At 43.0% G+C, this 14,195-nt stretch overlaps 1 pseudogene across 1 annotated transcript in view; it reads right to left on the bottom strand.

The window, feature by feature from the left end:
• LOC147737978 (uncharacterized) overlaps nucleotides 1-6,659 on the bottom strand; it is a 30,316-nt pseudogene extending 23,657 nt beyond the window's left edge. The window contains exon 1 of the transcript XR_015309164.1: nucleotides 4,493-6,659. The product of XR_015309164.1 is annotated as an uncharacterized LOC147737978 (transcript). The remainder of the gene's footprint in view (nucleotides 1-4,492) is intronic.
• Between the last annotated feature and the right edge of the window lie 7,536 nt (nucleotides 6,660-14,195).

Below are 14,195 nucleotides of genomic sequence, written 5' to 3'. Positions count from 1 at the left end.
TCAGTACCGCTGTGGAGACGTCAGCTCCCACAGTGAAGATTGTTTAGTCCCCCTCGGTGAAGTTCTGCTCCATGCTTTCCCGCCCTCCCCGGGAAGACCAACTCTCCGGGGACGTAGGTTGGCTGGCGACCGATCTAAAATGGCGGAGTGGATTGCGAGCGAGCCGTCGATAAGCACTGTTCTGGCGGCATTGACATCACTTCACGATTGCTTGGATGCACGATTTCGGCATATGATGAACAGTTTGTCCGAGTTTGGGCTGGACGGACCGGACCCTGCTCCACTAAGCGAAGGGAACAGACCCGAGTCACACAAGATGGCCGTTTCGATCGAGGAAGCAGACCCCGCATGGAGTGAGATATCGAAACCCCTAACTAAGGCTACGAGTGTCTGGACTGGTTTGGTTGTCCAGCATTGTACTGTCGAAAGACCTTGAACTGTCCCCTTCCAGGAGCCTTTTGACGAGAACTGTGACCAGATACTAACTGCATCCCGCCCCTATGTACTGTTACCGCCAGGATGGCTGGAGATACAACGTTCGGCGACTTTATCGGGGAAGGGTATCTTTGAGGCGGAAAGTGTTCCCGGCATTTTGCCGTGCCCAATCTGGAATTTGTTGGGACAGTGCGGTGTTTTGACTGTCCTGCGACTGAACAGATTCGATTGGGAGGGGTTCGTCGATCTGTAAGGAGGGGCCAAGGTTGAAATTGAGTACATGAATACGAGTGTAGTAAACCTTGAACCCCCAGCAGACCATCTGGTTTTTACCTTAGAGGAAACAGAGCTGGCAATAACACAAATCAAATCTGGGAAAGCCCCAGGTTTGGACAAAATCCCGGGGGACCTATACAAGCACGACCTAGGAGTATGGGCACCTTATATTAATTACTTGTGCAATACATTCTCTTGCACTTTAGAATTCCCTGAAAGTTGGAAGGGAGCAGAAATTGTTTTAATTTTTAAAAAAGGAGATAGGATGGACCCATGTAATTATCGGCCAATAAGTCTAATGGACATCTTACAGAAAATCTACTCACGACACATCCTACTACGCGTGAGTAACTGGCTAGATGAAAATTCAATTCTAACTAAATTCCAAGCCGGATTCAGACCAAAAGTCAGCACAATAGACCAAATCTTTAAATTCTGCTGCCTCTATTGGAAGTACGTAGTGATCAAAAGGTGCCATCTATATGTTGCCTTTGTTGATTTAAGGGCAGCATTTGATTTGGTGCCTCGCAATCTCTTATGGAAAACTTTGAGTGCAGCAGGTATGCCAAATAATCTTGTCGTTCAGATTAAAGAGTTACACGAAGGGAATTTTGCGAGAGTTAGATGGGGCCCAAATGGTGAACTAACTCAAAAAATACCCATCGAACGTGGAGTACGCCAGGGCTGCGTCCTGGCTCCTACGCTATTTTCCCTTTTTGTAAACGATATTCCCTCCTTCTTAAGGAGATGTAAAAATGACTCACCTAAACTGAACGGCGAAAAGGTGACATCTTTACTATTTGCTGATGACACCATTTTGATTTCCCAAACGAAAAATGGCTTACAGACATTATTAGACACCTTTAGTGAATATTGTAGTCAAAAGGGGTTGGAGATCAATGGTAAGAAGACCAAATGTATGGCCCTAAATCCGATTAAACCGGACAAGGGCTGTCTAACATTAAAAGGAGTAAAGCTTGAATCAGTGCCTCATTTTTCATACTTAGGGGTGACCCTGGATTCAAACTTTACTTGGAAAGCCCAAATGGATAAAAGTAAATTAATCTTTGCTCAGAATACCAAACCAATTCTTAGGGAGCAAAGTCTGAGCACTAGCAAAGCGGTGTCCCCAGTGATGGAACTATTCAAATTTAAGGTCCAATCATCTGTCCTTTATGGTGCTGAAATATGGGGTCCTGGGTCCAGGGAGAGTTTTGCTGTTTTAGATAATAACTTTATGCGTAGTTTGGCAAGGGTCCCGAGAGGTACCCCACTAGTACCCTTGGAACTGGACCTAAACTTCAAAAGAACTGATCACCAAGTCCTGATTCGACCTCTAATGCTGTGAGTTAGATTATGGCATGTGCCCGAACTTCAAGATTACAGAGACGGGCTGAAGGAAATTATGACACTTGATAGTCAGATTACCACCCCATGGCTAAGGCACATTAAAACATGGTTGAATAATATAGGATTGAAACATTTTTGGGAGAATCCCGAGCAATTACCCGTCAATCCCAAACTAATTCTAAAAAGGGCCTTTTGGAGTTTCATATTAAGTAGGACTGTAAGTAATACAACTAGTGGGACCTTAGTTGCAAAGTTTCCAAACTTTAAGGACGAACCCTCCTATGAGATTTTTATGGATGAAATAGAGCCCCCACTTGCCAAAACTTTATTTTTAAAATTTCGGTATGGAAATTTATTAATTAAAACTACTTTGGCACGTTGGGCTAGGAACCGCGATTCATCATCCCCAGTAATGGACGAAATTTGCCTATGTGTGACCATAACCAGACCGAAAATGAGCAGCATATCCTTTTTTTCTGCCCTTTTTACGTTCAGGCAAGAAAGAAATGGATTAAACCAATATGCCTACTTTTAGGCTTGAGGTCATGTTCACAGGCTCTGAGAATCCTAACAACAAACACATCTCAACAGATAACATTTAGTGTTAGTAGATTTTTACTTTCTATCTTTTATCAAAGAAAAAAATGGGGCACCAATTGTAACTGAACTGATTGCTTGGAATCGACATGATGGTCCATTCTATGATTTATGAATGTATGTTCCCGCTCAAATTATCTTCCAACTTGAATTGTACCTTTTAACTAACGTGTTTTTATGCTTTTATGAAGTGATATGTTTTTGACTTACTAATGAAATGTAATGTAAAGTATGCAATGTTCTTTTATGGCATTTAAGCCGAAATAAAGAATTTAAAGAAAGAGTACCGAAGGATGGGGTCGTTTCTCTCCGGACTTGAGGTGTGGTAGAGACATTATGATTGTAAGGTTGGGCAATGTCTTTCCAGTTTCCCCAGTAACAATACATATATGACAGCAACTGTGATTAGTCGATTCTACTGTGGGGATACCTGGTGCTGGCGGGGGGAGGGGAGTCCGGAGGCATGTTTTTTGATGTCCTCCTCCATTATTTCCTACTTTTAGGGTTTTAGTTTATTTGGGGCGACAGGCACGCTGCTAATGGGGTTAGGCTGTAGCCGTTCGCAGGGGTGCAGGGTGGGGGGATGTGGGGGGGGGGGGTTGTTTTGTCGCTTTAATTTCTATGGCCTTATTTTTCTTCTCTTCTCTCTTTTTCTCTCGGATCAGAATATTCTGCGAATCACCCTGATTTTACCGCTTGCTGATGCTCTGTGCTTTCACTTTCTAGGTAGTTATGGTCTCCGGCGGGCATGCTCTGAGTACTGGCGCTTACAATTTCTCACGTATAATACCATTGTCTGTAATGCATTGTATGTATTAGCGCCAGCGCTACCCCCTTATTGCCGTCCTTACAGCGTATATCCTGATGAGGGCCTGCCCCTCGTACTGTACTGCTATGACTGTATGGAGCCTGATCCGCTTATTTATAATATTACAAAACGAAAACATTTGTATCCTGCATATTAGACCTGAGTTCACTGTATATATCACTGATTTATTGCCGGACCTCGGGCGGTGGCCTGGAGTGCTGTTCTATGATATGACTCTATGGTGTTTGCATTTTCTTCTAGCGGCCGGCCCCAGTGGTTGTAGGCCCATGTTTGTACCTTTTCTGAATGCATCAATAAAGGTTTTCAACAAAAAAAAAGAATGGACTTTCCACTTGGAGGGGTGCGTTAAAACATAAGCTATAAAATGTGCAATAAGGATATGTTTAAAAGAAAAAAGGAAAACATCAAGTCGTTCTAAAAGCTGTTGCGCAGGTAACCCATAAATCTTAGAAGAGGAGATGCAAACTGTGCTTGGTAGACCCAAAAACCTATTTGAGGAATTATCAGCATCAGCTTTCTGAGATAGGAAGTAAACCAGTTTTGCTCTTAGTATAGATGGTTTAAAATCACTGCGATGGGTGTGACAAGTGCTTCTGGCAAAGGGTATATGTTTAAGGTTTTTCACTCAGTGGGGGTTGCCTCATGTCGACGGGCGTCCATTTTACAACTCAAGTGTTCCTGACATTCAGAACAGTGATAAGGATTTGGCACAGGATGCATTCTTTCATGTTCATTGAAATGAATTCTCTGAATAAAGCTTCTCTGGCTTTCAAAATACTAATAAACACTTATCCTTTATAACTTTGACCATCCAACTGAATCTTTACATGCCTTCATAACACTCATACATTATTTTAGCTAGGATGGGCTTTTATATGTGGAGTGAGAATTATTTTATAACTAAAGCTTCTCTGGAATTCAGAGCACCGAAAAGGTTCTTCCCCCATAGTGTTTTCTCTCATGAACAGTAAGATGACTTTTCAAACTAAAGGTTTTCTCGCATACAGAGCACTGATGAGATTTTTCCCCAGAGTGAGTTCTCTCATGTAAAGTTAGACTGAGTTTATAACTGAAGCTTTTCTGGCATTCAAGGCACTGATAAGGTTTTTCCCCAGTGTGAGTTCTCTGATGTATAATAGGACCAGTTTTATAACTGAACTTTTTTAGGCATTCAGAGCACTGATAAGATTTTTGCCCAGTGTGAGTTTGTTCATGGTGAGTGAGATTAGCTCTATCTCTAAAGTTTTTGTGACATTCAGAGCACTTATATGGTTTCTCCCCAGTGTGAGTTCTCTCATGTAATTTAAGACCACTTTTCAGACAATATCTTTTCTGGCATTCAGAGCAGTGATATGGTTTTTCTCCGGTGTGGGATCTCTCATGTTGAGTGAGAAGGTATTTACGACTAAAGTTTTTTGGGCATTCAGAGCACTGATGGGATTTCAGCCCAGTATGGGTTAACTCATGCCGCGTGAGATCTCTTTTCCAACTGAAGCTTTTCTAGCATTCAGAGCACTTATGAGGTTTTTGCCCAGTATGCGTTCTCTCATGTCGAGTGAGATCTGATTTACATTGGTAATTATTTAGGCATTCAGAGCACTGATAGGGTTTCTGTCCAGTGTGAGTGCTCTCATGTTGACGGAGAAGGGTTTTACAATTGAAGCTTTTCAGACATTCAGAGCAATGAAAAGGTTTTTCTCCAGTATGTATTCTCTCATGTCGAATAAGGCTGAATTTGAAATGGAAACCTTTGTGGCATTCAGAGCACTTATGAGGTTTTCCCCCAGTGTGAGTTCTCACATGTTGAGTCAGATGACCTTTGCGAGTGAAGCGTTTCAGGCATTCAGAGCACTGATGAAGTTTTTCCCCAGTGTGAATTTTCTCATGCTGACTGAGACTGGATTGATAACTAAAGCTCTTCTCACATTCAGAGCATGCATGAGACTTCTTTTTGGTGCTAATATCTCCAAGTTCGGTTTTGACTTGTATAGATTCCATTATGAGATAGGATTTCTTTCTGAAGTTAATATCTCCAAGTTGGGATTTTTCTAGCAGACACACCATAAGACAATACTAAATCTTATTCAGCATGTGTTTAGCATCACCCACTCAAATGTGCTGCACTTGTTGAACTTAACACTTGAACATTTATTTAGTCAAAGATCACTTCTCTGTGGAGTTCACAGTTTATAACCTTTGTAGGCAACCTAATTCACCCTACAACCTTAATATCAGCAGCCCCTGGTACTTATGGGGAAGCCTCTCATGGGATTATTGCCTCTTCATTGCATCCATGTGGATTCTCTAACCCTTTTCTCATACTTATTTATTTATGAGTTAATGAAGTACTGATCAGGTCTTTGGTTGGTGTTCAGTATTTCAAAGCTAGGTACATATTCACATAATGTATTGGACATGAAATTCAGAATACTATTGTGCATCAAAAGCAGCACATTGTTTCTGGTCACCCTTCTTATGGATGTCTTCTATGTCTCTATATAAGACTACAATGAGGATGTTAAGGATTTTGCAGGTCTTGCCCGGTAACAAGTATCCGAAGTCATATCTAATGGGCAAGAATGATAGTGGACATGGGGACCTGAACTACAAGCAAAAGGTGGTCATTGGTCCTAGAGGTGAATTTTTTTCCCTCATTCTCCTTCCCTTTGTCCAAGATATACCCACATCGCTAGTTCGTAACTAACAGGTATCTTAGTTCTAAGTGGACTACCTGTCTTTTAAGCAGCTTTGTTTACACTGTATAAGTGACAAACAGATATTTGTTTTTGATATCAAGACAATTCACTGGATATGGTGCTCAAGTGTTCCATTTGCTGAGGTCTGTTAAAAATTCTTCAAGTCTCACTTGTTCTGTGTGTATTATCTTCTCTTGGACTGGATAGAACTTTAGGCTGATGTTTGTCCCCGCTGGTTCAGACAGATGGTCTTCCTGCGCTGGGTTAGCATCTCTAGGGCATTCCACATATACCATTAGAGCAGCAGGAAGTCTATGAAGAGAAATGGCTTTCGCATTCTTTATTTTACTCTAATCCAAGTTTCTCACCACATCTTTTCATTAGATACTTTTCTCTTGTGGGAGCTCTGAAGCAACTTTACTTCTTTAGCATCAGTCCTTTAATAGTTTTCAATTATTTGCTTAATACTGACTACCATTTTGTCTTCTACGCCTACTTTTCAATCACCTGTGGATTTAAAACCAGAGATTGTTAAAGAATGCCAACTGGAACAAAGGAATAACATTTATTAGCTAATACAGAACATCCAGAGTCTGAGTTCATTTTGAGAGAGGGATGAGAGGGATCTAGGCATTTTCGATAGAAAGCTTGAGAACAATGGAACACTAGTTAAAGGTCTAAAGATGGAAATTCTGATGAACAGTTTTGTGCTTATCAGTAATCATCAGTAAGCTTTTCAAGTGTCTGATCAAAACTTCCTCTAACTCACTGTGCAGTATACCTCTTTGCCCAACTCCCCAAACCAGGCAAGCAATATCTCAAAGAACAAGCATGCCCACCCTCATAAGAGTCTCCCCTTCCCAGCACCACAAGCAATGCTACTTCTCCCGGTCAAGCATGTGAAACAACTTAGAGTCGACAATAGACAAGATAAGTCAAGAATTATGGAACATCATGGCCAACCTTAAGTTGGCAGTTGAAATAACTACGGCTCAGGAAACTAAGAGACTACATAGATCTCCCACCACCACAAACACACAGTATCAAGCACACCTAGATGGATCTCTATGCCTTTGCCAAACACAACTATACGCCTCAACAGGACAACAAACCAGATGTTAGAGGTGGACATTGATGACCTATGCCAATCTTACATAACATACCCTCAGCACACAAACAAATTATAAAATACACACTATAGCTATAAATACTTCTCTGGCGCAACGATTCATAGCTTGTACTAAAAACCTCTGAAAAGTAAGACATCACCTTCATCACAGGTAATCAAGACAGAAAAAAGAGAGCCTAAAAGGACACTGAAAAGCTTACTGCACAACTGCAATCAGCAGCAAAATATGGCAAAGACATAGCTGACCCCATCCCGTCACATAATCTAGACCAGGGGTGTGAAATTAAATAAAATATCTACTTGTCCATAGGAAGGTTGCTTCAGAAATCTACTTGTCCTGTAACAAAATCCACTTGTCCCTTTAGTGCCATGTAGTGTGGTGACAAATTATGGCAGCAACCTCCATATATAAGAGCTCTGATATGGATTCTCAGATTATGCCAGGGTTCATACCATGATAGCGTTTGAATATGTGCGATGCCCTTATGTTGCCACATTTCCGCAGATCTACATACTGGGGCTTTAGGTAGTGGTACACAATAGTTCCAGGGTTAGAATGCCCTTTTGAGTCTGTGCGAACATACTAACTTGCATGTTTTAAGGTTTTTCACAACCCTTCTCTGATCTTATCCCATACTGAGAAATGTTGGAGATTTACTCCTTACAATGGCAGACGTAAACAATCTTACAGAGTTGGGAAAAAGAGTGGTTAGAGGGAAAGTTCACTTGCAAAGCTCAGATGTTTGCATGAGCAAAGATACACATGCATATTTGTTCATGCCAAAATGCAGTTCACAAATATTTTCTACGAGTACTATTTTTTGTCCTACTTCTGAAAATTTTAGGAATTCACAAAAGCGGTATAGCTTCAATAGTGCACCCATGGACATATCCCATGGGTGCACTTTTAGACTTACTTTAATAATTGGTTCCCGGAGGGAGGAGCCTAGCTCGCAACCGCGATGGCCGCCTGACTCCTCGGCTCCGCTGACCCTTTTGCAGTCCCCCCGGTTCCCGCATCATCCTGCTTCCTATCCGAGTACTGTCCTGTACCAGCGGAACCGTGAGGCAAACGCCGAGTCTTTGTCCTGCGGAGACGGCCGGCCCTGCACATGAAGACGGCGGCCATTACGGGTCGAATAGAGCCGGCTGCTTTCCTCCGTCGGCGGCGCCCACATTCCTGCACCTGGCACCGCGGATTCTGACTCTGGGCGCCGCCGCTACTGGAGCTACAAAGTAGCTGCTCTCCAGCCTCGGCAAGGCTCCTCCGCAACATTGTCTCCCCTGACGCCGCTGTGAGCGCCATCTTCTTGCCTGCCCTCGGCTCCCACAGTTATTAACTCAGAGCTGCCGGTGAGGACGCAGGCGTTGGCCCGATCCATTTCACGACTGTACCGGGATGGAAACTACTACCTCAGTGCACCCAGGCTGCTTCCAAAGTGCCTCGGCCCGGGAGGGGGCTCGTGGGATTGCTGAGGGTGATGGCGAACAACCAGTGGGACAGCCTCTCGTCTGCTATACTCGAGTGCCGGAGGGGGCTGCGTCCCTGCCCATTGAGGCACCTTTGCAACTCGGTGACATACTGCGCGCCCTAGTCGACCTTGGGTCCGCCATGCGTACTGTTACTTGTGAATTGGGGGCTCGGATGGACGCTACTCTGCTTGCAGCCCCCCAGTCTGCCCGCCTGCGGGACACTACGCCACACCCCACGGCTGCTTTCCATGGGTTCCTCGCCAACGTCGCCATTGGACCGCTGCGGTCGCGAGACCCCATCATTGCTGAGGCGCTGGTGGCAGCACCCCCAAAGGTACGCAAGCTCTCTGGGGTGACGGACTGGCTTGGAAGGCGCCGTGAGACATCGCGCCTGGGGGCTTCCTCGGGGACACATGGCGGGCCTCCGTCTCTCATCCTGAAGCGGCCTTTATCGTGTGGACTAACTGCCTTTGGTGGACCATTGTCGTGCTACGGATCTTCTGCTATAATTGGGGACTACATGGTTACGACTTGGATGGACTTTTGCGATCGTCCCCTGATTCGGCAGTGGTCCCTCAGTGTGCTCCCACCTTCCAAGAGGGCCATCGTGCAGTTGGATTGTATCGTTGCACCGCACCGTAGGGGATAGGGTTGAGGATGCCCCCTCCTGACTCAGGACTGTCTCTCTTGTACTGCTGGGTTGTTGACGGACTGCCGGGGATATTGAATATCGGTATTGTACTGGTCTTGGGGTCGGGGTAAGGGCGGCTAAGGAACTGTACGCTAATCGTGTTGAGTATATTTCATGGGCCCTCCTCCGGTCTTATGTGAATTGTATTCTTTTTCTTTCTCCTATTTTCCTTTTCTTTTTCTCCTTCTCAATTCTCTCTTTTCTTACTATATTTCGGGTTATGGGGAGACAAACACTCTGCTAGGGGGGGGGGGGGTAGGCCGTAGCCTCTGCATGTGTGTAGGGTGGGGGGGTAACTTTTAGTTCGTTTTTCTTTCTATGGTGCCTTTTTGTTTTTGTATAATTTCTTCTTTTTCTAGGCCTGTGTTAGGCATGCTGGGGGAGGGGTGGTAGCGCGGTATTAGTTGGGATGTTACGTCCTCTTTGGGGGTGTGCATAACTTGTGACCATCCTCTGGCTGGAACCTGCATGTAGCGAACTGTACTGACTGGTAAGGGTGTCTTCTGTCGAGTCCCACCTACATGGACCTAGTTCTTAATTTCTTTGTATAAGTACGGAACAGTATGACCTGCTCTTAATGGTTGCGATGAAAACCTTTAAAATTAACCTTCGCTGATCCTGAGACATGGTAATGTGGTAATTACAGTGTAATCTTTTAATGCTTGCTTACAATGAGAGATATTACTGTGTCGCCGTAACGCTGCATTGGTGCTTAACTGTTTTCGTGGCCGGCCGGCAGGTTGTAGGCCCGTATTTGTTCTGATTCGATGCACAATAAAGGTTTAAAAAAAAAAAAAAAAAAAAAAATAATTGGTTCCCTAATTTGGTTTGGCGTTGACCAGGATGTTTTGCGTTTATTAAAATGTTATCACTCTCTCTCTGTATCGGCTGGCTTCACTGTGAGTGACAGCATTCTGCTCTTTCACAAGGAGCATATCGGCACACAGTAGTTTTGCTCAATGCCAGTAACTACTGTGGCAGAATATGCTCCTGGAGACCAAAAACTATTGTTGCTTTTGCCAATGTTTGTTATAAAGGTGAGTGCCCGGCAGTTCTCACACCAATAAGATTTTACACAAAACATGGCAAAACAATTCGCACATTGATAATACTGGCTTTGCCGATGCAGGTTTATTTTAGTTTCCCATAATCTTACTGAAACTGGTTACACTGATTTTCCATAATCAATTGTATTGGGAAATACTAGCGTGCGTCAACACGTTACTAAACGATGCTGCAAATATTTTTTATCTGAAATGTTACAGTAGTTTAGCGAATTTATTTCTTTTTGCTTTCATTTATTTATGAACATTTTATTTTGAAAGCAAAGACTCATCAATCTTGCTTTCAATTTTCTGCAAATATTTGCATCAAATAAGTGGGGGCATTATACGTAGCCTCATATTGCTAAGCTTTGAAAACGTGTGTACACGTTTCTATAGTGGAACCACGGTCAGTAGTACAGTCGGAGCTTACAACAATTACTCTCACCCTAATAATAAATGCTTTCAATTAATGAACCATAATTACAAGCTTGAACAGCTTGGACAAAAATATTACCTTAACTGCAGACAGTGCCCTTTCCTGATCCATAATGTGGTACTGTAAACTGGCAGCCAAGGGGTTTGTGCTGCAGGGGGTTAAGCCTACTTGTCCCAAGGACAAAATACAAATGAAAACGTGTTGCCCTTGGCCTCAAACAATATATCCTGGGCGTCGGCCTATAGGAATTCCACTTACCTCTTAGACACAACAATCCTACCAGTGACCTGACTAAATAACTCTTCCACACCACTATTAGATATCTTAGGACCACCTAACTACAACATCATTAGACTGAACCACACACTAAAACCAAGTTGGGGGCGTGCGGGTTGCATGCATCCACATATCAAACTATTCCAAATGGAGAAGATATCCTCCTGTGAATATATGGGAAGTCCACATGGGTTAGGGGGATTTATTCCCTGACCAAATTATATATTGTCTACCACCCTCCTGGAGACAAGCAGACCCTCATGAGCAATTAACAATCGCAGTACAGACCATACGACACCCGAACACAATCTTTCTAGGCGACTTCAACCTAAATTGCAATTAAATTGAGGACCCGCATGTGACTCCACTAAATCTTTTTTCAAAGACCATAATCTGGTGCAATCATGCAATCGGGGGAGAGGAGTTGGCCTAATGGCTAGGGCGGTCGACCTTGAATCTGGGGAACTGGGTTTGAGTCACTGCAATGACTCTGAACATACTGTGATTCTGGGCAAATCACTTAATCTCCCTGTGCCTAATAAAAATGAAAAATAAAAAAAGTGTCCTCATGTAATGCAACTAGTGCTTTGTAAAGTGCTTTGATACCCGATCCGGGTCTAGTTTGCGATATATAAAACGGTGTAAAAAAATAAAAAACATGCACAGGTCGAACACACAGCAAAGGAACATCACTAACCATATATCCATGGCAGAAGCACTATGTATAGACTCCATAACGGCATGCGATTAGTCAGATCATCACAGCATCTTATTCCACATCTCAGCTCCTGAAGCAAAGGCAACGAGATAAGAGGTTAGACTTAGACTGTGGGTCAGGGATACTAGAAATAAGAATAGAGATGACCTGTATGATCTATGCCAAAGAAAACTTCAACCCCAGGAAAGCATTTCCGATGTTCACAAACTCATGGAACACTACAACAGAACTATGAATGACAAATGGAGCCGGTAGAAACAACAAAAAAGGACCAAAAACAAATGAACACAACCGTGGTATAACGATCACCAAAATGAAGAAAGAAGCAGACTCAGATTTGGAGAGACACGATGGAGGCTAGCACCCTCCCGACACCTACAACAGCTCAGGACTCTGAGAAATTCATATAAAAATGTATATTTAATTATTTTTATTTATAGTTTTGTATTGCGCGAACATGACCCTAGTGGGTATTAGAACACTTTACATGACGATAGGTAGGGTATCAATTGGACTGGTAAAATAGACATGAGTGAATGACAAACAGCAATGAAAGATTAAAAAGCAATAAGATGGCCAAGTATCATAAACAGTAGTTAGTAAGGTTACATTTTAATAGCCATAAATATATTGTCTTAGGGTAAAAAACTAGTCTGCAGAATAGATTTTGCTTCTTTTTTGAAGGAGGTGGTAGAAGAGATTAGACAAATTTCTGGTGGTAGAGAATTCCATATCAGGTGCGACAAAGGAAAACGTGCTGGCACCCGTTTTCTTTTTATGGGTTCATTTGGGTTTCAGAAGCAGGGTGTGCGCACTTCGCAAAGGTCTGCAGCCCCCTATTGGTTTAGCTTTTGGGCCTGATATCTGGAGGTATTGATGTGTAGCACTTTATAAGTCATGCAGGCAATTACTTGTTGAATTCTTGCTTTGTACAGTAGCCAATTCAGGGATTTTAGGGCTTAGACTGTGTGGAAATTTGGCAGAGATCGCTGTTAGCATTGAGCTGAATGAGTGCGTTACCATGTGTGTAAACGTATCCTTGTGACTGGGCACACCATTAGGTTCGTCATAGACACGACAGACTCCTTTGTAGTTTCAAAATTGACGTGCTTTTATTTTAGATTCAAATTTTTCATCAATGTTCACGTGTTTTTATTTTATGAGCTCATTTTATCCATATTAATGCATATGATTCAGTTGAGTCGAGACTGTGGTATTTCACACAAAACAGCCAGCAAAACCTTTAAAAGTATCATCTTGAAACATTGGCGCATTCTGTCGTCTGAGCCTGATTTTGGGAATCTTTTCAAAGAACCTCCAATCTTCGCTTACATGAGGACGGAAAACCTCAAAGAACTTCTATCTAAACCACCAAGTAAACAGGTGTCACACACTGGCACACGTCCGTGCCACAATTGCAACAGCTGCAACAACGTCATCCTTGGAAATAGTATCAACCATCCGATGAGAGGTTTCAAAATTAATCTTAATGTGGATGCCACGTGTGACTCCTCCAATCTTATTTACCTTCTCAAATGCCCATGTGGCATGATCTACGTGGGAAAAACTACCAGAAAAATCAAAGTTCGTCTTAACGAACACAAATCAAACATTCGAACTAAGAATCAGAAATCCAGTGTTGCAATTCACTTTAATGACTTCAACCACAATGTGGCCCAACTAAAATACATGGTCCTTGAGACTATTTGCAAAAAAGAAGGTAAAGACAATAACAAACTCCTCCTCCAACGAGAAACGGCCTGGATCTACAGACTTCAGGCGATGAAGCCGCATGGTCTGAATGACCGAATTGAACTAAGTGCCTTTCTGTAGTACCCTGCGTGGTACCTTTCTCCACACATTGCCCCCTGGCAGCAACAGCTTGAGTGTCATGACTGTTTATGGATAAATTCATACGTATGTTTTGATGCACTTCTTGCTAACCTTAGCCATGTACCCAATAAATATCAGTTTCCACTTTATCCATAACCTCCCACACCTACCACCCCTTCTGGGTTTTATTCTGCACATATCGGTTTCCACCTCCCCACTCCAATATGGCCATCTGAACGTAATTTCACTCTTAGTCCTTTTACTATGTTTCAACACCGAGCCACATGACTCTGTCACATGGCTCCGTTTCACTGCGCCAATTGAAACTTTATTTTTCACTCCGCGGAAACTCCGCTTCAGACCCCTGTTACCACAACAGCTGACGGAGCTCAACCTGAAGCGCTACGCAC

Source organism: Lissotriton vulgaris, chromosome 1_1 (genome assembly GCF_964263255.1).
Source record: "Lissotriton vulgaris chromosome 1_1, aLisVul1.2, whole genome shotgun sequence".
NCBI lineage: Eukaryota > Metazoa > Chordata > Amphibia > Caudata > Salamandridae > Lissotriton > Lissotriton vulgaris.
Note: the sequence above shows the minus strand (reverse complement) of the source record. Positions and strands in the feature narration are given on the sequence as shown.